General features: G+C 40.6%; 1 long non-coding RNA gene across 1 annotated transcript; it reads left to right on the top strand.

Moving 5' to 3' along the window:
- The first annotated feature begins 7,356 nt into the window (after positions 1-7,356).
- Positions 7,357-8,625, top strand: LOC109872556 (uncharacterized). The gene is made up of 3 exons (XR_002252483.2): positions 7,357-7,546; positions 7,648-7,801; positions 8,406-8,625. It is a non-coding gene; the product is annotated as an uncharacterized LOC109872556 (long non-coding RNA).
- The last annotated feature ends 12,827 nt before the right edge of the window (positions 8,626-21,452 follow it).

Below are 21,452 nucleotides of genomic sequence, written 5' to 3'. Positions count from 1 at the left end.
GGAGGGCCAGGACTGAAACAACTGCTTCCACAGTTTGCTTTTAGCTACAGAGATAATGTGAATTGGGTCAAAGGAGGAGTGGATCAGATCAATCATAAGGAGATCTGTCCTCACCTCCAGTGTGATGAGAGTGGAATGCTGATCATGGGAGGACTGATAGTGGCACACCACAAAGTAATAGAGATTGTCATGTCGATAATAGAGGGATCACGACACCCTCCCTTTCCTTAAGGAAAGAGTGTCATGTGAAGGCCAACGGTGAGAAAAAATGTGTAAGTCCGAATCACTCAATGAAATTTCAGATAAAGCAACAAAGCTAGATTCCCTGGGTGGTCCGTGACTGTTTAAATATTGGAAGTGCTGAAACGTACTGTGTCAAAACACGCAGAGCTGCAACTATTCTGGGGATGAGAGGGGCCTCCAATAGCCATTGAGGTTGGCTTTGGAATAATGAAGCCTGCTGACTGACATGGACTTTAATGTGCAAGCCTGCATGCTGAGACAAAATAGTTTGTATCTGTAAGTGCACGCACACACACACACACACACACACACACACACACACACACACACACACACACACACACACACACACACACACACACACACACACACACACACACACACACACACACACACACACACACACACACACACACACACACACAGGGACAATGTATATTTGTGAAAGTTGTCTTACAGACTGCTGACAGATAGGCGGTTTTGGAATATTGAAACAAAGTAATAGCAGATTGTGTCATGAATTACCTTTGTTTCACTCTCTCTGTTAAATTTGAAATGTTGTATTCTTCAATATATTTTTGTTTTCATTACACCTTTTCACATCGATACTATAATATCACCACAAAAGGAATAGACAGATGTTTAACGGTTCTTATGAAAATAATCTAGAAGTCAAAATACATCTATATTCTGTTTCACCTGGAGAGTATTTGATTAAAGACTAACAACAGTGAGAAATGTACCACAATAACTGCTTTCCCTTTGTTTCCTGGGTTGAAAGAAAACCATGTTGAACCTGAAAAGCACACACTTCAACAGAACATAAAACTTCAATTAGTTGGTATGGGGATAAAAGATACTTATGTCCTGAAAAGTGCTTGGCTTGGCTGTTTTTGTGTGTCCTGTCAGACGAGGGATTATGGCCCAGGGGAGAGTCTGTGTAGGTGGAAACCTACCAAGAAACAGAACTACCGGACAGACCCAGGGATCCAGACTCACACATGCATGCTTCTCTGTGGGTTATCGCGCCGGTAGACAATAGCCACAACCCACATGAACAATACGAGCAGCACACAGGAAAACAGGAGAACACCTCAAAAACAAACATGGGTCTCTGGTCTCTCTCCCAGCCATAGGCTGGTGCTTTGACAGAGCCTCTCTTGTCCAGGGCAGTCAGAGAAAATGCACAGACAATTAGCCACGGCTCCAAAGTTAGTACCACAGAGAGGGCTTCTCCCCGTAAGCCCACTGATTAAATGGCTCTAATGTGATTTGTACCATAATTTGCATTTTTCTGAAGCCTTTGTGTCAGGGAAAGACTAATGTTCCCTCAACAGCCTCTGAAACTCTTTTAAGTGTCACTGTGCTAGCGGGAACCAGGGAGACCTGTGTGGGAGGCTTTGTAGAGCTTTGTTTGGGAGGGACAGAGTTATTTCAGTGTGTCCAGACAGGGCTCTGTTGATGTGTTTGTTCTCACTTTGGATGGAACAAAACTAAGGGCCTATTCTAACTACAAGAGATTGCCTAGAGATTTCAAGAAAACACCCCCGGCTAGACATTTTACTGTAATATAAACTATGAACTGGTCACGTTTCCTATGCCACCTCCGGAGGTCGTGGGCGTGTAATTTATTTTAATGCAAAAGCAAGCAAGAATGATAGCAGAAACTCAGTGAATTAACAACTTTTTCAATTAGAATTGTATGTAATGATTTGCATGATATTGATGAAATTAAGCATGGTTTGTTCTAAAGTAACTTCAATACGCTATTAGCTTGCTACCTAGCTCTGTATTGTATAAATGACACTATGATAACATTACTGTACTTTTTATCTTCGTCTGAGAGGGGTTAATGTTAATTTTTGCAATAATATATTTACCTGATGTTAGCTAACATTAGCTAGCTAGGTAGCTAGCAGAAGCTAGCTAGCAGAAGCTGTACCACTTTGGCTGTGTTATTGTCTTGCAGCTAAATTAATGAGTGTATGGACAAGAAAATAAACCATTTAAATGTCTGAACATGCTTGTGTATTGTTGCATTATTCAAGAGTGTAGTATAGTATACGAAGAATTGCTTGCATAGTTGAAAAGTTTGCATGCTTACCAGCTAAAGGCTGCTGTGAAGGCTGCTGTGATATTTACGGTAAATTTGACCTGCGGAGCTAGAAAGTAGCGTTGCCAAGACCCCGAACCCTCTCTCAGCATGTGACATTCCATTGATAATGTGAATAAAAAAGATAATGTATGTAAGATATTATGTCAATTGAAATTTTGTTGCTTAAAATATCTTGTCTGAATAAGCCCTATCTGTTGGGCATACTTTTAGAGTTCTATCATGACTCTGGGGTTTGGATTGTTGATTCAGGGGAGGCTCTCTCCCACCACAAAACAAGGCTCTTAGCCAAAACCAGAGGACATGAGAATCTGGGTGCCTCACCTTTAGTAGGTGAGAGATGGTTGTAGTCGAACGACAACAGTGTTTGTATGTGTGTGTGTGTGTCTAGCCAGTAGATGTCAGTGTGGACGTTCTTACCTCACCCTGACTCTGTACACTTTGAGGAATGTCCTGAGCCTCGTTCATCACAAGAGACTACAGACTCTCTCCTTTCTCTGCCGCCTGATTCTCCTCTCCTCCCCTCTATGTCAATGTTTACCCTGCTCCTGTTCAAAACATAACTTCACCAAAATACAGTTGTTCTGAGGGTCCATGAGCTGCTGCCACACCCAAGGGGATCCATGCATCATTATTATCTCTCTGTAGAACAGTAGAGCCCAACCAGAGCCTGAAAAGGGAAAGATACTTTCAACAGGTAGCTAATCACTGGACAAAAATGATTACTGGCTGACTGCTCTGGCTGAACTACAGTGACACATTCTGTAATTGCTGTGTGAATAGGATGTGGGCTCAGTTTTCTCTATTTTCAGACAGAAAAGAGAAAGTACTGTCTGCGACACATAGCATAATCAAATAAGAATAGGAGATTAATTGAGTAGACATGCATGAGTAATGGTCAAACTGAACACCTGTTGTATAATTTACCATGACGTATTACCATAGTCTGTAGCATGTTACATACCTTTGTATATAAAGCCCTGTTCCCTATAAAGCTTCCTGTTAGCTTACCAACTCTGTCAATGCATTCACAGATCTCACCTTAATACAAACACTTAAATACATCCAGTGTCCTTTACATTTGTTTGTTAAGTATATGATTGCTGAAGGTGAAGCGAACCCTATTAATCAGGAATGTCTGGAAGTGCTATAGGTGTAATTACACACACAACCTAACTGTTTTGGTCAACTATATATATCCTATATCCCAATTAAGCAGGGGAATTAATCATTAGGCTGACCAACCTTTTTCACCTCATCTACACAATAGTGTAAATGAGCTGACCAGGGATCTTCAGGTGAGTCAGACACCCAGACACAGAGATGAAAGGGGAATACCTGCTACTGGTATGTGACGTCACTGCAGTTTTCTACTCACTGCCCAGAGCAAGATGTCAGTGGTTGTCAATGGAAGAACTCTGTCACAGAACCTCATTATCAGTGTTTGGCTACTTCCTTAACAAGATTGGGGCCAGACACACCAGACAGTGGGGGGTGGGGGGGTGGGGGGGCATGGTAATCTGCAGGGATGGTGTTTGTAGATGCCATGTTACATTGCTGGGACTGATGGATACATAAATGCTCCAGGAGGGGGGCAGGCTCAAACCGAGAGCCCCCAGTTCCTGTTAGGCTGGCATGAAGGGTTGATATGGGAGTGGAAACTGTAATAACATCCCACTGGGCAAAAACTGGTTGAATCAACATTCTTGTCACCACTTCATTTCAACCAACATTTCAATCAATGTGATTATTATTGTTTTTTCACTTTTATTTAACCAGGTAGGCCAATTGAGAACAAGTTCTCATTTACAACTGTGACCTGGCCAAGATAGAGCAAAGCAGTGCGACACACACAACACAGAGTTACACATGGGATAAACAAATGTACAGTCAATAACACAATATAAAAGTCTATATACAGTGTGCGCAAATGTAGTAAGATTAGGGAGGTGAGGCAATAAATCGGCCATAGTGGCAAAATAATTACAATTTAGCAATTAAACACTGGAGTGATAGAAGATGAATGTGTAAGTAGAGATACTGGGGTGCAAAGGAGCAAAAAAAAAAATAACAATATGGGGATGAGGTAGTTGGGTGGGCTATTTACAGATGGGCTATGTACAGGTGCAATGATCGGTAAGCTGCTCTGACAGCTGATGTTTAAAGTTAGTGAGGGAGATATACGTCTCCAGCTTCAGTGATTTTTGCAATGTTGAATCAACGTGGAAAACTGATTGGATTTGCAAAAACTCATCAACGTAAGGGAATTTAGTCTGTTTGTCATCTAACTTTTAGCCTAAATTCAATGACATTGTGATATTTTTTGTTGATTCAACTTTGAATTCACATTAGTTGACAACTGAACCAAATGTAAATCAAAACTAGAGGGATACATGTTTGTGTTTGTCTTCCATCCATGGATATCCCCTCCCTCATCACTGTGCTCTGTTAGACAGCTATCAGCTCTATCAAGGAGAGCGTATGAGTCTGGCACCTCAGGCGCCATGCCAGTCTTCTATCTTTCTGACACACACTCAGACACACTCACACGCAAAGTAGGAAAGAAGCGTTACTGTTGCAGACATGGTGCTTTACTTCATATCTGAAGACTGTCTGAGACATCTCTGTTTTTCCCACATTCCCAAGCATGTTCAGTGTTGCTGCCTTAAAAGAGCAAGAGATATGGACCCCCTCTCCCTATCAGCACCATCTGACAGATAGGAAGCGTCTTCATACACCAAACACTCATTCATTCACACACACTCCCATATATGAAGTTACATAAAAATGCACTCAAACATATCATATACTCCTATACACAAATTAAACTGCTTTATCAGATGCATTGGATATTTGGAACAGGGTTATGTTGAAGAGTTAGGGGAAGGAAGAGGAGGTGTTGGCCATTCACTGTCTGCATTCAGCCTAACATACCCCCCTGTAAATATAGCTACGCCCTTCCTGACTGTGTGATGGCAATCTGAGGGTGTTTTGTATTCCCCTCTACAGCGCTGGCGTCAGAGGGCCTAATCGAGGGAGACACACGCCAAACCCTCTGGCCGTGTTGAAGGGGCCCTCTTTTCATCCCTTTAAGTGGCCGGACGGTGGGGACTCTGTCAAAACACACTAAGGGCCCTTACACTAAGGGTATCTGAGGGTGTCTGCCCAACCTTCTCGGGCCTCACTCCCATCCCTCACTACTCCCCACACAGTCACACACACACACACACACTGCCCCTGGACGCTACGTGCTGAACCCATTCCTGCTGGTACTTTGAAGTGATGAGTGAGGGAACAGGGCGAGGTGAGATGTCTAGACGGCCTCTTATGCCGCTGTGTGCTCTCACAGAGGTTATTTCACAAACACACTCTTGAACAAAAGCCTGACGGCTCAACTCCTGGCAGGTGGAGAGAGTAGGTATCACCTTTATGGCATGACCCGACCTGCAGGGCATTTCTCTCATTCCTCTGCTGAGGCCTGGAAGTGTCCAGTAGTCATTCAGAACATTTTCTAAGAAAGTTATTTAAAATCCAATCTGGTCTCATAGGCTAGAGGTAACATAGTAAATGTGAATCTGGCACACTCAAATTAATATGATTTGTTATGTCTGGTATGGTTGCATAAGACCAAAGGTTCCTCAAGACAAAAACGAAAGTAGGTTGGTTAGTCGGTGTGGATTGGTGGGCGCATACAGTAACTCGAACATCAAGCAACATAAAGGTTGTGTGTTCGATTCTTATTTCAGACAACTTTAGCTAATCAGCAACTTTGCAGCTACTTACAACTACTTAGCAAGTTAGCTACCCCTTCCCCAACCCTAAGCTTAACCCTTTAAACTAACCCTAGCTCTAACCTTAACCCCTAACCCTAGCCGAGCTAAAGTTAGCCACCTAGCTAACGTTAGCATTAGCCACTTAGTCACCTAGCTAACATTAGCCACAACAAATTGCAATTCGTAACATATCATACCAATTGTAATTTGTAACATATCATAGGAAATGGATGATGGACATCAACAAATGAATAACTACCATACGAAAAGTGCCATATCATACTAATTGGAGTGTCCCGGTTGCAAAACATACATTCCGTTCTCAGAATGTGAAGAAAACTTTCTTAAAAACCACAAGAAATCTTTGGTACCATTCAGAGAACGTTCTAAGAATGTTATTTTAAAAAAATATATACATTCCGTTCTCAGCATCAACAAAACTCTTTCTATCCTCTGTCTTGTTAAATTAGAATGGATCTCAGTGGCTGTCCTGTGATTGGGTGGCCAACTTATCCCACTCTTCCCATCACAGGAACCTGGGCAGAAAGACAGCCAGTGAGCCACATGGACGAAAACTTAAGTGTAGTAAACAACTTGGTGGGATGATGGCTTTGCAGGTGTACATATAGACTGAAGGGGTGGAGGGAGTCTCAGGATTACCCACGAAAAAGACTGTAAATCTGCAGACAACAAATGTCGTCAAATTCCCCAGAGAGGGACTCATCTGGCCACTTGCAGATCACCTCTCAGCCTATGGTTAATACAGATTAAGTGTTTACTTGGATAAATACAGATTAGCAGGGATTGGAGGCATTGCCTTGCTGAATGACAGACTCCTACAAGGGATCAGGGCTGCACAAGATGATTATTTGGATAAAGAGAGACAACAAAGAGCTCCGGACATCCTTGTTTGTAGCTAAGCTCTCTGTAGTCCGACAAAGCCCATTATGTTGAATCCAAGATCTCCTCTGCAAATCAAGCTAAAAACTGAAGTAGTACAGAAGATTTAATTAGATGACAAGGCTGGGTTACCGCTGGACAGGTTTGGAGAGGTAAGAACCTTCATCTCTGAAAAACAGTGTTCAATACAGAGAAACAATCAAGAGCTTCAGTAAGTTATTTATTTTCTTCCATGGGCAGACTGGAAGTTAATACTGTACCGCTGTGACGTACACTGAGTGTACAAAACATCCCGATCACGCAAAGCGCTACAAAGGTTGGTGCGGACAGCCCAGTACATCACAAAGGGTTCTTGGCACTGAAAATGGCCCCCAAAAGGTTCTTCCAAGAACCCCATAGGAGGTGGGGTTCATTGAGAACCCCATCCAACTAACTGCCCAATTTAAACATTTTGATTTGAAAGATCAACAGGTGCAGGCACTTAACTGAAAAAATGTAAAGATCTCCTCAATTTAAGGTAAGGTTTGTCCCTGGTATGATCTAAATGTACAGTATATTGTTTTATGATGATACCATCTCATCTATCTTTTCATATTTGTGCCAATCTTTCGAAAACAGAAAATGGACACAATTCAATGGATATCAAGAGGGAAGAATATGTAGGCTGTTGGAATATGATGAAGGCTAGCTGTATTGCGTGCAGATGACTGAACTGCTCACTTCTGTGTCTGTAGGTATACAGACAACGAGGCATACAAAGTTATATCAATTGGTATGTTATGCTCATCACATGTACCATCCTCCTCCCTTACCTCTTCAATGAATATCCCATAGGCCTCTACATTATGGACAAGGTGTGTGTCACATTGGTATGAATGATTCGGGAGACAAGTGCAGGAATGCGTCATATTTGATTTATTTCACCCAAATTACATGTAAAGGCACGGGGACAAAGACCAAACAAACACGTATACAACACACAGGGTTGAAACCCAAACAAAAGATTGAGGAGTACCCTTAATAAATAACACAAGCACACAATGGTTAACACACGGGACAAGACCCATAATCATCTGCGCAATCCACAATGGCACGAGAAAGCCAAAACACACAGCACAGGTACTCACACGACCAACGGGCATAGCAACAATAATCGACAGGACAATGGTAGACCAAGGGCACACTTATACAAATACTTATCAATGGGAATACATGCCAGGTGTGCGTAATGAATGTTCCGGAGGGATCCGTGACAGTATGTGTATGAAAACCATGATCAAAACAGTTTTTTTCATTCACATTCACCACAAAAAATCAAGGTATGAATTCTGTCATGTGCATGTTTTGTTAATCATCTGTACAATTACTATTTTTAGGATTCACGGACTTCACCCTCCCTACACCTCTGATGAATATAACAGAAAACCTGTTCTATCACCATGCACTGCAAAATCATTTTGGTTATGGATACGGAGAACATCAACACATTAATATCACCACACCAGAGGATATATCCATTGGACTTGCTAGGAGTTTACCTCATATTTGGATGTTTTTATTCTGCTTTGCCACTAAAATCATAATAAACACTGAGAACTAAAATAATGTGTTATTGTTATTGTTATGCATATTATTATTAAGAAGAAGAAGAACAATAGGGAAGAGGGATAGTTAAAAATGTTCTTTGAGGATCCATTAAAAGATATTCCTTGAAGAACTTACAGGGGTTCCCCCACAGTTTCAATTTGAAGAACCCCTAAAGGATACCCCAGGAACCTTTTCTTTTTAGAGTGTACCCCCAAGCCATAAGACTGCTAAATAGCCAGCCTGCTAAATAGTCCACCAAACAATCTCCACTGACCCTATCTTACACTGACCCTACACACACTCACTAGACTTTATATACGTACATACTCACACACACTACACTGTCACTGCCACACAAATCCCTCCCACATTCAAACATACACACATAAAACAAACACTTTTACACTCATCATTTGCTGCTGATACTCTGGTCTTTATTTGACTCGATTGTTATATATTCACTTTACTCTGCCTTCATGTACATATCTACCTCAAGTAACTCATACCTCTGCACATTGATCTGGTACTGGTACTTCCTGTACATAGCTCCACATTGATCTGGTACTGGTACTCCCTGTATATAGCTCCATTCTTGTGTTTTTTATTTTATTCTTCACTTTTTACTAGTCTTTACTAGTTAATATGTTTTTATGTTTTCATTTTTTTACTCTGTGTTGTTGGGAAAGGTTCATAAGCAAGTATTTCACTGTAAAATCTACACCAGTTGTATTCGGCACGTGATAAATGCAATTTGATTTGACACCTGCTATTTCCATGACAGACTGACCAGGTGAAAGCTATGATCCCTTATTGATGTCACTTGTTAAACCCACATCAATCCGTGTAGAAGAAGGGGATGAGACAGGTTAAATCATTATTTTTACACAGTTGAGACATGGATTGTGTGTGTGTGCTATTCAGAGTGCCTTTGTACGGAGTATGGTCTCTTCATTGAGACAATGCTGAAACATCAATCCATGGGCCGAAATATAAAATTAAGGAAAAGTTATTGCAAATTCAGCAGACTGTGGTGTGAAATACTGTAGGTCTTTCGCAAGGCATCTTTATTTTTATTACCTATCGTTAAGGGCATCTTTGGTGTGCTTATCAATGCATGAACACCTTTCCCACTCCTATCAATAAAAGAATTGTATAATAACAATACTTTTGCTTTTTATACAAAAGTTTTACTGAAGTTTCAAATGCATTCCGTCATTACTAAATAATGTGATGGGTATTTGACCATTTTACCTTTTTAAACATTTGATTAATTAAATATTTAATCAGTCTTCTTCCTCAAATGAAAAGGATGGTGATGCAATCTTTGCGAGAGGGAGGGAATCTGATTTCATTAGTCCTCAACTCATTCAGGTTAAATGGAGTTAGCCCTGAGTAAGCCTGCCCCGGAACAGGTTAATTCCGAAGGATTCGTTGCCTTAGAAATGTACATGTCTACAACATGAGCCACAGTTGTATGGTTGGTTATCCCAAGTTGAACTAAGAGTTAACCAAAGTTACCTCTCTAACTCCTCTAAACTGATTCATAGGATACCCTTCTGGACATAATTGCCTTCCTCTGTTGACTGAGTCACCCCTGATAGCAGTAACTGGCCTGTAGGTGAAACATTAGTTAAATTGTCACATCAAGGCATTATCTCTTAATGGGCCTCCCACATGGACTTGTAATCTTGTGATTTAGCTACCTAACCTGGCTGTTAAAGCATCTTTCTCAAAGGTGAAACCTCCCTGAGGCTGTTTAGGGCATATGACATCAGACTCACCCCAGACTTTAAGGGGAAGTACACTGCGTGTTGAGAAAACACTTGATTTTTAGCTTTTATACTAAACTTTTGCCGGCGTGACCAGAGTGCGAACCACTGTATCCAGCGTTCTCGGGTATGAGCTGCACATAGAATTCTTGAAAATATAACAAAGAGGGTCATTTTACACTCTAACCAGGATTTCTGGAAAACCAGGGAATTTATCAAAAGTTGCCTGAATTCTGTAACCCTACGCCCAGGTTTCATTGAAATGAATGGGAGCATCTCACACTCTGAAAAAGTGAACCATCCAGTGTAGCAGGCCTGTTAGTTAGTTTAGAGGTGACTGTAAAACAGGTGACCTGTTCCAGGAAACTACAAACAGCTTTGTCCTAGTTCCTAAGAGTCTTAAGTGTCATGGGGTCTTTGAAAAGTGCTATATAAAACCCATGTATTATTATTCTGTAGGCTTACCTGGCTGCCGTGACACACAGTCAAGCAGTAAGCATCTCAGAGCTGTGATACAACAATAGATTTAGGGTCTCAGCTCTGGATCAAAAGACTTATCAACTGGGTGATCCACAGCTTAGCCCAAGAGGCTTGTGCCCAGCTGGCCCTGTCTGACTTACCACCCCACCACATAGGACAGGTAGTCTCTACCTCATGCATAATAACACGCACAGACCCAGCAGGAAACCAATACTCAACACACAGGAAAACAATACAGAAGATTAAATGAGATTCACGGCACAATGGTCAGCTGAAATTGTCACCCTTTAGTTGACACATGGGATTCTTGCAGAGTAATTATTTTAAAATGAAAGTAAAACAGGATTTGTTACAATTAATGACATGTCACCCTGGTAGTGTATTCACGCCTCAACGCCAATTATAGAGGGAACGCCTAGAGGCCACTTCTGAGCAGCTATAAGGCCTGGCCCACTGGGCACACCATGTCATTTCAAAGTGGAAATGTGGGTAATATTTGGTTGAGACGTTGATCAATGAGATTTCAACCTATTTTCACTCATTCAAAATAGTAGCCAGAAGTTTGTTCAATTCCCAACGTGATATCACTATGATTTCAACCGTCTAAAAGCACAACAAATCCAATGGAAAAAACAATGCCTATGTGTGTCTGAACCCTGGGTTGAATTGAGACAATGGCTGATGATGACTTTGCAAATGCTCTATAGGACTAGATATTATCATTGCTGATATATGACATATAAAGTATGGTTACTTTAAACCCTTTGGAATGACTTCGACAGCAACACTGAATCTTTTTACTTATGAAGAGATCTCTGAACAGTCATTATCTTGACAGCACATTGGTAGTAGTCAGTGACAACTATCAAAGCTAAGCAGGGCTGGGCTTGGTTAAAAAACCTGGGTTGGAAACAGAAGGGATAGCGCTAGATAAATTGACTCACCAGTAGGAGGTGCTGCCCAACCTATTGTTTTTTTTTCTGGTAGTGGATATACCCGTTGTGATTTTAGCATGTAAATCTTGGTGGGGAAAACCCAACCAAAATTTGGGGAATGCATGCCAGCAAAGCTACTACACAACACAACACACATCCTGACCTTAGTTCCTTTTTATGTTTATATTTTAGTTTGGTCAGGGCGTGAGTTGTGGTGGGCATTCTATGTGTTGTTCTATGTTTTTGTATTTCTGTCTTTGGCCTGGTAGGGTTCCCAATCAGAGGCTGCTGTTTATTGTTGTCTTTGATTGAGAACCCTACTTAGGCAGCCTGTTTTCCCACTATAATTTGTGGGTAGTTGTTTTCTGTTTAGTGTGTTGTTTCACCTGACAGGACTGTTTCGTTTCTTTAATTCACTTTGTTATTTTGCTTTGTGTGTTCAGTTCTAATAAATTAACATGGACACTTACCACGCTGCATATTGGTCCGATCCTTCCTACTCATCATCAGACGAGGAGGAGATTCATTACAACTAAACAATACATTAATTGTACTATAACGGTGAAAAACGATGCCCACAAACTGTTAGGGCCTACATAAAGCTGTCCCAACAGCAGTCTCTTTACACTGCTATACCTGGCTATCAGCGGAGGCTTGTCTGGCAGCGAAACAGTTAATTCAGCCTCATTTACTGCCTTTTAAAATAACAAAAAACTTGCTTAAACAAATGTGGTTTCTAATGACAATTGAGATGTACAAACTATGGCATAAGGGGACGACAAGCGGATAAGAGGCAATCCGTAATTTCGATTAAGAGACTAATGAGCGAGCTAGAACGGACATGGTCAATATAACTATTTGTTCAGCATGTTTTGAAATGGACAGTGACAGAATTCAGAACATGGGCTGATCTTACAGCGTTCTCCCTGTACAACAAGTCAGAACCATAGGATAAATAAAGGGGACATATAAGCAGACAATGAAAGCTCTTACAATATTGGATGATTACATTTCTCTTAAACAGGTTATATGCTACATGTGCACCACTAAGTCAGAACAAAAAATATTTTAAACTACTACTTAAGTGTTTTTTTGGGTATCTGTACTTTACTTCACTATTTGTTTGTTTTTTACAACTTTTTTTACTTCACTACATTCTGAAAGAAAATAATGTACATTCTACTCCATACATTTTCTGTGACACCCAAAAGTACTAGTTACATTTTGAATACTTGGCAGGACAGGAAAATGGTCCAATTCACGCACTTATCAAGAGAACAAGTGGTCATCCATACTGCCTCTGATCTGGCAGACTCACTAAACACAAAAGAGGAATTATAAATTATGTCTGAGTGTTGGAGTGTGCCCCTGGATATCCGGAAAGTTTAAAAACAAAGTGGTGCTGTCATCTTTGAACTGCAAGAGAAAGGCATTAGTGTATTATTCCAGCCCAGGTGCAATTTCGGCTTTGGACACTAGATGGCAGCAGTGTATGTGCAAAGTTTTAGACTGATTCGATGAACTATTGCATTTCTGTTAAAAATTTTGTATCAAGACTGCCCAAATGTGCCTAATTGGTTTATTAAGAACTTTTCAAGTTCATAAATCTTCTTAAGGATTGGCATTCCGTCAACTGGTTAGTTGTAAATCGTGTAGAGCGTTATATCAAGATCGCAGATTTTAGAGTAACAACAAATGTTGGTACATAGAAGTGTCTTATATCGTCTGAAAGCTTAAAGTCTTGATAATATAACTGCCCTGTCCAATTTACAGTAGATATTACTGCAGAAAAAAATGCCATGCTATTGTTTGAGGAGAGCTGAGGAGAACAACAAAACACTTTTTTCAACGCGATAGGTTTGATAAATTCACCTCTGAAGGTAAAATGTGTACTAATATTCTGAAATCTTTCTCTTATTTATCATCCAAAGGGTCCCAGAAATAAAATGAAGTGTTGTTTTGTTAGATAAAATAATTTTTCATATCCTTAAAAGGTCCATATAGCACGCATGATCGATTTTGTATTTCCACTCGTTCAAATTGCAAAGAAAGGGATCTGTGAAAATCTCACCTTAAACGTTGTTTGAACGAGTCAAATCACATTCGTATCTATTCTTCAGAGATCCTAGAAGGTAACAAGACTTCACTATTTCATTAGGGATGTAGTATATCCTATAGGACACCATATTTGGTCAGAGAGCGAAGCCATCATGGTACGCCAATGAGCCGGGCGGACATCACTTGAGCAACTGTATCTTTGTCAAATAAGCACCAATTGGGGTCAAACAAAACTAGCTAGATAGCCAATGACCTAGGCTTTACAGGAATATCCTGAACCCATATATATGTAGCTAAAAATGTAGCTTCTAATCTTGTACGACAGCATGTCTTTTCATTTTGGACAAAAATGAAGGATATTCAGAGTTATGAAGTTATGAAAACTGGATGTTTTGCAAATGTTGAACTTATAATATGGCTACTAATACTGGAAAAGCTAAATAAAAGTCCAAGTATACAGATTTGACGACATTCTTGCAAAAAAAATTGAATATGAATGCGAACGTCTCCTTTTCCAACATCCACGATTTGCCCAAATGTACCTGGGGCCTTCACACTAAAAGTCTTGAGGATCAGTCGTACTCCAAGTGATACTTTGCACATACACCGCTGCGATCTTGTGGACACTATCTGAATTACAACCAGACTGATGGCTTTAACAGTGACCTTTCTCTTACATTTCAAAGATGGTGGTAAAAAACATTTTCTATTTTTGTACTTTCTTCTACCAGAACTATTGTGTTACATTATCCTACATTCAATTCACATTTCCACAAACTTCAAAAGTGTTTCCTTTCAAATGGTACCAAGAATATGCATATCCTTGCTACAGGCAGTTAAATTTGGGTATCCCTAAGAAGCACTCTCCTCAAACAATAGCATGGTTTTCTTTCACTGTAATAGCTACTATAAATTGGACAGTGCAGTTAGAGTAACAATAATTTAAGCTTTCTGCCCATATCAGATACGTCTCTGTCCTGGGAAATGTTCTTGTTTCTTACAACCTCATGCTAATCTTAGCCTACGTTAGCTCAACTGTCCGGCAGGGGACCCACCGATCCTAAAAAGGATTTGCCAGTAGATTGTCGACTTGATTCATGATGATGACTGTTGGCTAAGATTTTGAAAGTACGAAGTCCAATCAAAGCTACTGTAGATATAACGTGATTTGACGTAATTTTATCTGTGGCCAATGACCTTGAGCCTTTTTGGATGGACACTAATGTAACTCTATAGCCGCACACAAGGGGCTTGAATTTGAAGATTTGGCAGTGACATTGTGTTCCCATGAGTGACAGAATACTGAGCCAATCACGGCGCAACTAGAGAACATTACCAAACCCTACACTCTGAAATTTCCACTGGCTGCCCAACCACCACAGAAAGCACTGAGCTAGGCTGCAACACCTGCATTCTGGAGCTGCCTTATTCAAGAAAGCAAAAAAGAGACCATCTTTGTATGGAGGCTTTATTAACTCAAAGTTATTCTATATTTTTTACATTGTTTCAAAACTGACATGTGACATGTATTAATGATAAAATAACATGCAAAACAGGCAATCCTCCCCCCAAAACTAAGTTGATTCAACCAGTTTGTGCTCAGTGGTTTGTAGCCTCCCTCCAGTTCCTAACAGGCAGGCTAGCTGTCTCTGTCAGGGCCAGAGATAAGATAAAGGAGAATCTGATGGATGAAAGCATGTCCTAACTGCCTCACAGAGGCACCAGATGAACCAGCACGATACAAATACAGTAGGAATGAAGAGAGCCAGGCAGACACTGTTATCTATCAGCAGGCCTTGGCCACAGGCAACCCGGTAAGACTGACACAGGGCTCTGTATGTATGCCTGCCCAGCTATCACATTTTGTTCCTTGGAAGTTATGGGAACATATGTTTTTGGTTTTACATTGGTTGTGGGAACGAAGCCATAGGTTTCCTGAACAGAATTGAACATTTCTGGAAATGTTTATTTTTAAATTGCATTTTACTTCCTTTAAAGTTTTCCTGGTAGGTGTTAGGGCTAGGGGTCCCGCTAGCGGGACAACTTCCGGTGAAACTGGAGGGCAAGCAATTCAAATAAATAATCATAACAAATATGGATTTTAAACATGTACATTTAAGTGTTTTATATCGGCTGAAAGCGTATATTCTTCGTAATCTAACTGCATTGTCTGATTTACAGTAGCTATTACAGTGAAAACATGCCATGCGATTGTTTGAGGACGGCGCCCCACATCAAAATATTTTTCCACTGGCACAGGTTTCATACATTCACAAATAACAATTAAATATTTGCTTACTTTTTGAAAATCTTCCTCTGATTTGTCATCCAAAGGGTCCCAGCTATAACACCTAGAGTCGTTTTTTTAAATAGATAAAATCCTTCTTTATATCCCAGAAAGTCAGTTTAGTTGGCGCCATCGATTTGAGAAATCCACTCATTCAACATGTAGAGTAAGGAATCCGAAAATCTACCCATAAACTTTGTTTCAACAAGTCAAAATACGTTTCTATTTACTCCTCAGATACCCTAAAATGTAATCAAACTATAATATTTCTTACGTAAGTATGTTAAAGAAGTATGTTCATATAGGAAACTGATTTTAGCAGGTGCGTCATTTCTTCAGGGCACGCTCAAACACGAATTTCCAAGACTGTGTCCTTCTGCTAAAACTGATTCAAGCATCACACCTTGAACATAGACTGCTAATACCCTGTGGAAGCCATGGGAAATGCATCCATGGAGCTAATTCTCAATAAGAACTTTCTCTTGCATATCTAATAGGATGGTCTCTCAAAAAAAAAATCTGGTTGGTTTTTCTTGGATTTTCTCCTACCATATTGATTGTGTTATATTCTCCTACATTATTTTAATATTTTCTTTCCAATGGTACCAATTATATGCATATTTTCAGGGCCTGAGAAACAGGCAGTTTACTTTTGGCACGTCATTCAGACAGGAAGTGGAGAAAAAAGGGGCCCTAAGAAGTTTTATTAATGCTCTTAGAACGGACATTATACGTTATTTGGAGGTCTTTCGCTGAATGTTTAAAAATAATTTTAATAAATTGCAAATCTGTGAGATTCGATCCATGGAATTAGTCCACAACACAACCTGGATGGAGGTAGCACGCCAGATTATTTTATGCACACAAAAATGTAAATTTTTGTCTATTCAAAAAGACCCCATTTCAAGGGAAACAAGCATTCATTAAAATAAGGTGTGGCCCAGTAGTGGGCACGACCAACACACCTGAACACACTTAAAGGAGACAAAGACGTTTTAAATTAAAAAAGGAACAGAGTAAAAAAATATTGTAATAAAGGAACAGAGTAGCAGCAGCGTATATGGTGTCTGTGTGTGTGTGTGTGTGTGTGTGTGTGTGTGTGTGTGTGTGTGTGTGTGTGTGTGTGTGTGTGTGTGTGTGTGTGTGTGTGTGTGTGTGTGTGTGTGTGTGTGTGTGTGTGTGTGTGTGTGTGTGTGTGTGTGTGTGTGTGTGAGTGTGTGTGTGTGTGTGTGTATGTGTGTGTATGTGTGTGTGTGTGTGTGTATGTGTGTGTGTGTGTGTGTGTGTGTGTGTGTGTGTGTGTGTGTGTGTGTGTGTGTGTGTGTGTGTGTGTGTGTGTGTGTGTGTGTGTGTGTGTGTGTGTGTGTGTGTGCGTGCATTTTTTTAAATCTGAAGACACAAATTGGTAGAAAAATTAAGCGAATTACATAATTTAATTGAGTAATGTGTTAATTAATTGATTAACTGGTTGAATTTATTTGAAAAAAACAACAACAACTAATTAACAGCCGCACACCAATGCAATGCATTACACAAGCTGGTAGAGTTCATATGGGCCGTAGGGCCTAAATATGCGTTGACTCTGTTCTGTGGGTATTTAGAGAATTGTCTACTGTGTAGAATTGCATAGACAGACACACATCCGCATGCACACACACACCATTAAGCTCAGCATGCTGTTGGCTCCAGTACACACAATTGCTCCATGACTGACTTTAATATGAGCAGCTAAAGTAGAACGCAATGATGAAGTAATTCAAAGACCATTCCTACACATCCATCAAAGGGCACAACCGCAGACTGTAATATAAACCTAACTTCCTTATTATTAATGTCTTTACTGATGGTATGCTATGGATTTGCTCTGACGCTGCACCTAGCGGATGCTGCACTTAGATTACAGTAATAATTACAGTCTAAATGCATTCATTTGTCAAATATTAGGTCTGGCTACATCAATTAGCTGTTATTTGTGAAATATTTGTGGAATACAAGTAAACGGGTTGGGTTGAACTGTTGGCCCCTGAGTTCAGAGGTGAAGCTCAGTTTCTTCAGGGGCACATGCCCCCTCAGTTTGTCCTGTTTGAAAAAAGTATTTTATATATATATATATATATATACTGCATAATTATATTATTATTATTTTATTATTGTAATATTAGTTTTCTTCTGTAATACTACTAGCACTTGTATGAAGTTGGCTTTAGCTAGCCCAGATAGTTTCCCAGTCTCCCAACCTGATAACTAGCTGTCAAGAATACATTTCAGGGTATCAAATCAAGTTAGAGTAGCTAGCTTGTCTATCTATCTTAGCTGCCATGGCTGCTGGAACGGTTGGTAGACTTTAGAAAAGCAAGCTATCACTAAATGTAAGACTCACATTCCTTTCAATCTTTTACCCAGATTTTGCAGAGAAGTATATTTCATATATTTAAAAAACAATCCACATACAGAAAACTCAAGAGGTATGCTTAGACATGCAGAAAAATAAACATATTTTTTACATGGAATTAAGCATAATGATAATGGCTCTGAAAAAGCTGTGCGCATGACTTTTGTCTGCTCAACTGGTTTCTGTCTGATGCTGATGTTCTCATGATGTTTATGTTATGGTGCTGGAGAATGTAAATAGTGAAGCCAAATCCTATCTGACCAGTCAGCTGTGAGAGACCTGTGCATTCATATTGTTCTCGTACATTAGCCTCACTTTGATAACATGTTGATCAGCCTGGATGACTTCACATGCTCACAGATAGGCTGTAAAACACAAGATCAAAGTGTAGCAGGATCATTCCACCAATTCGGTGCCTTTTGAGAAGTGTAACTTGGTCCAAAATAAACGTATGATTTCAGCTAATTTTAACATTCTGTCGTAAAGAGCACATGCTCAACTTCGTAAAAAACACATTTTCCCATCTTCAATTAAAAAAATACTATATTAATGGCCCCAAAAAAGTAACAGGATTGACCATAACAGGGTTGACCATAACAGGGTTGACCATAACAGGGTTGACCATAACAGGGTTGACCATAACAGGGTTGACCATAACAGGGTTGACCATAACAGGATTGACCATAACAGGGTTGACCATAACAGGGTTGACCATAACAGGGTTGACCATAACAGGGTTGACGATTTCATCTTAAATCAGCCATATATCCTATTGTGACAAGGGAAATGGAAGCTTGTTGTGTGCAACAGGGAGGGGCAATTGTACGCAAGCTTCACCAAACATTTTTAATTGTTAAAACATTTCTAGCCTGTCTATCTATGGGTAACAGGATTGACGTGTTTTGCTCGACCTGCTCAGTTTTCCACCACAGAACACCCAGAAAATGACCAAAAACAGTAGAACCGGCTCGCCTGCATTTACAATTTGATTTGACTATTAGATGTTGAATGTTTTTTTGGTTTAAATAAATATTTAAAAAGGAATCGTTTAAAAAAAATGAGGGTCAGATATACTGTAAATGAATCCCTAATCACATGAAACAATGAATCATCTCCAGAAATGACTTTGTCAAAGCATCAAAATAACTCGTTATTTCTAATGATGGTGAAAACTTTGATAAATGTTGTGGTTAAGTGGGTTAAACCCTTCCTAGAAGTCACAGGGGGTGCATGGGGGGACATGTCAAAATGCTGAATATTGGCCCTTTAGCAAGTCTTTAGTGATAGAAAAAAATACATATTTATTGAATTATCCATGTGGTCTTTATTAAAGTGCACTTAATTTGATATTACAGGCTTTTAAAATTCAATATTGGTGCACAATTTCTTTAAAATATCAAAGGGACGCAAAAGGCACTATTTTTGTGGAACAACCCAGCAGCTGTTAGGACAAAAGTATTCTGTCTTCTAGAAGAGTGTTCAAGGACACCATGATTGTCGACTTACTTGGGGCCTCTGCTCATGTTCCCCAGCTTGAGAAGAAATGGTGGGGTGGGGTGAGGTTGGTGTGAGGGCTCATGCTGTCCGAGTAGCCATGGTGAGGTGGGGTGGAGTGGGTGGGTGGGTGAGAGAGGTTGAGATGGGGGCCTACTGTAGGTGCCCCTTTGCCCTCATTACTCACCCTTATCATCTCTCAGGCGCTCCAGTGAAGTTGACAGTCGACCCTGCTGTGGGGCTAGGAGGGATATGGACCTAATGAGCTCTCCTCTGACACAATGTCTTTGGACAGCAATCCCAGGGTGTTTCTGCCCCCTTTCAGAGGTGTCTTTGTTGCACATACAGTAAATATAGAAGTTACAGTCTCACCATTACTGGAGAACATGCCAATTTATGCTAGATACTTTATTAAAACATACAGTATGATCAAGAATTGTTTTACTTTAGTGGGGACTTGAGCAGAGGAGGCTGGTGGGAGGAGCTAGAGGAGGACAGGCTCACTGTAATGGCTGGAATGGAAGCAGCATGTTTGACTCCTTTCCATTGACTACATTCCAGTCATTACAATGAGCCCGTCCTCCTATAGCTCCTCCAACCAGCCTCCTCTGTCCTGGAGTAAAGTGTGTGTGCCTGTGTGTGTTGGTGTGTGTGTGTGTGCGTAAGCCCAGTGGGCCTCAGAATGGAAGCTTCCTCTCCAGCGGATGCCCAGCATCTCTCTCCACAGTTCTCCACAGGCCTCTGTGCTGTCTACTGCCAGTCTCTATCTGCATTGCTCTTTAGACTGCAGCTCTGCTGTCAGAGTCCCAGTGTTGCACCAGGCAGCAACACATCCACATGCAGGGCAGCTTCACTGTCACGCAACCAAGAGCAAGGTTCAGTGGCAGGCTATTGTGAGTCAGGCTTTTTCTTATGGAGAACACATGTCCATTAATGACAGACATAGAGCATGAGTGGTTCTGCGGTTCAGGGCATAGAGGGAATGATTACAGAGGACGGGGGAGGGCGCCTGTGACCTTAGCTTTGCTTTTGATCATGTTATTCACCAAGGTGGCGCTGAGGAACTCCAGAGCCAGCCCTGGCAGAGGGTTACACTGAGCCGTTCCCACAGATGGCAGGGAAATGGAGGCTTGTGTGAGTCTTTGAGGACTACCACTGGACTTTTCTTGGCATGGCCAGTGTTTTGTCAGCATAGTGTTAACCAACACCTGAGCCCTATACTACGAATCATGTTTGAGGAGTTAACGAGGGAACTTTGGTAAAGTCTGAGCTCACCTTTTAGCCAGGTACATTTCTATGGCAACGAATCCTTCAGAACTAACCTGCTCCGGGTGCAGGCTAACTCGGGGCTGACTCCATTTAACCTGAATTAAGTGTCTGAGCCACGATTTGAGGACCATTGAAATCAGATTCCCTCCATC

This window comes from Oncorhynchus kisutch, linkage group LG28 (genome assembly GCF_002021735.2).
Source record: "Oncorhynchus kisutch isolate 150728-3 linkage group LG28, Okis_V2, whole genome shotgun sequence".
Classification (NCBI taxonomy): domain Eukaryota; kingdom Metazoa; phylum Chordata; class Actinopteri; order Salmoniformes; family Salmonidae; genus Oncorhynchus; species Oncorhynchus kisutch.
Note: the sequence above shows the minus strand (reverse complement) of the source record. Positions and strands in the feature narration are given on the sequence as shown.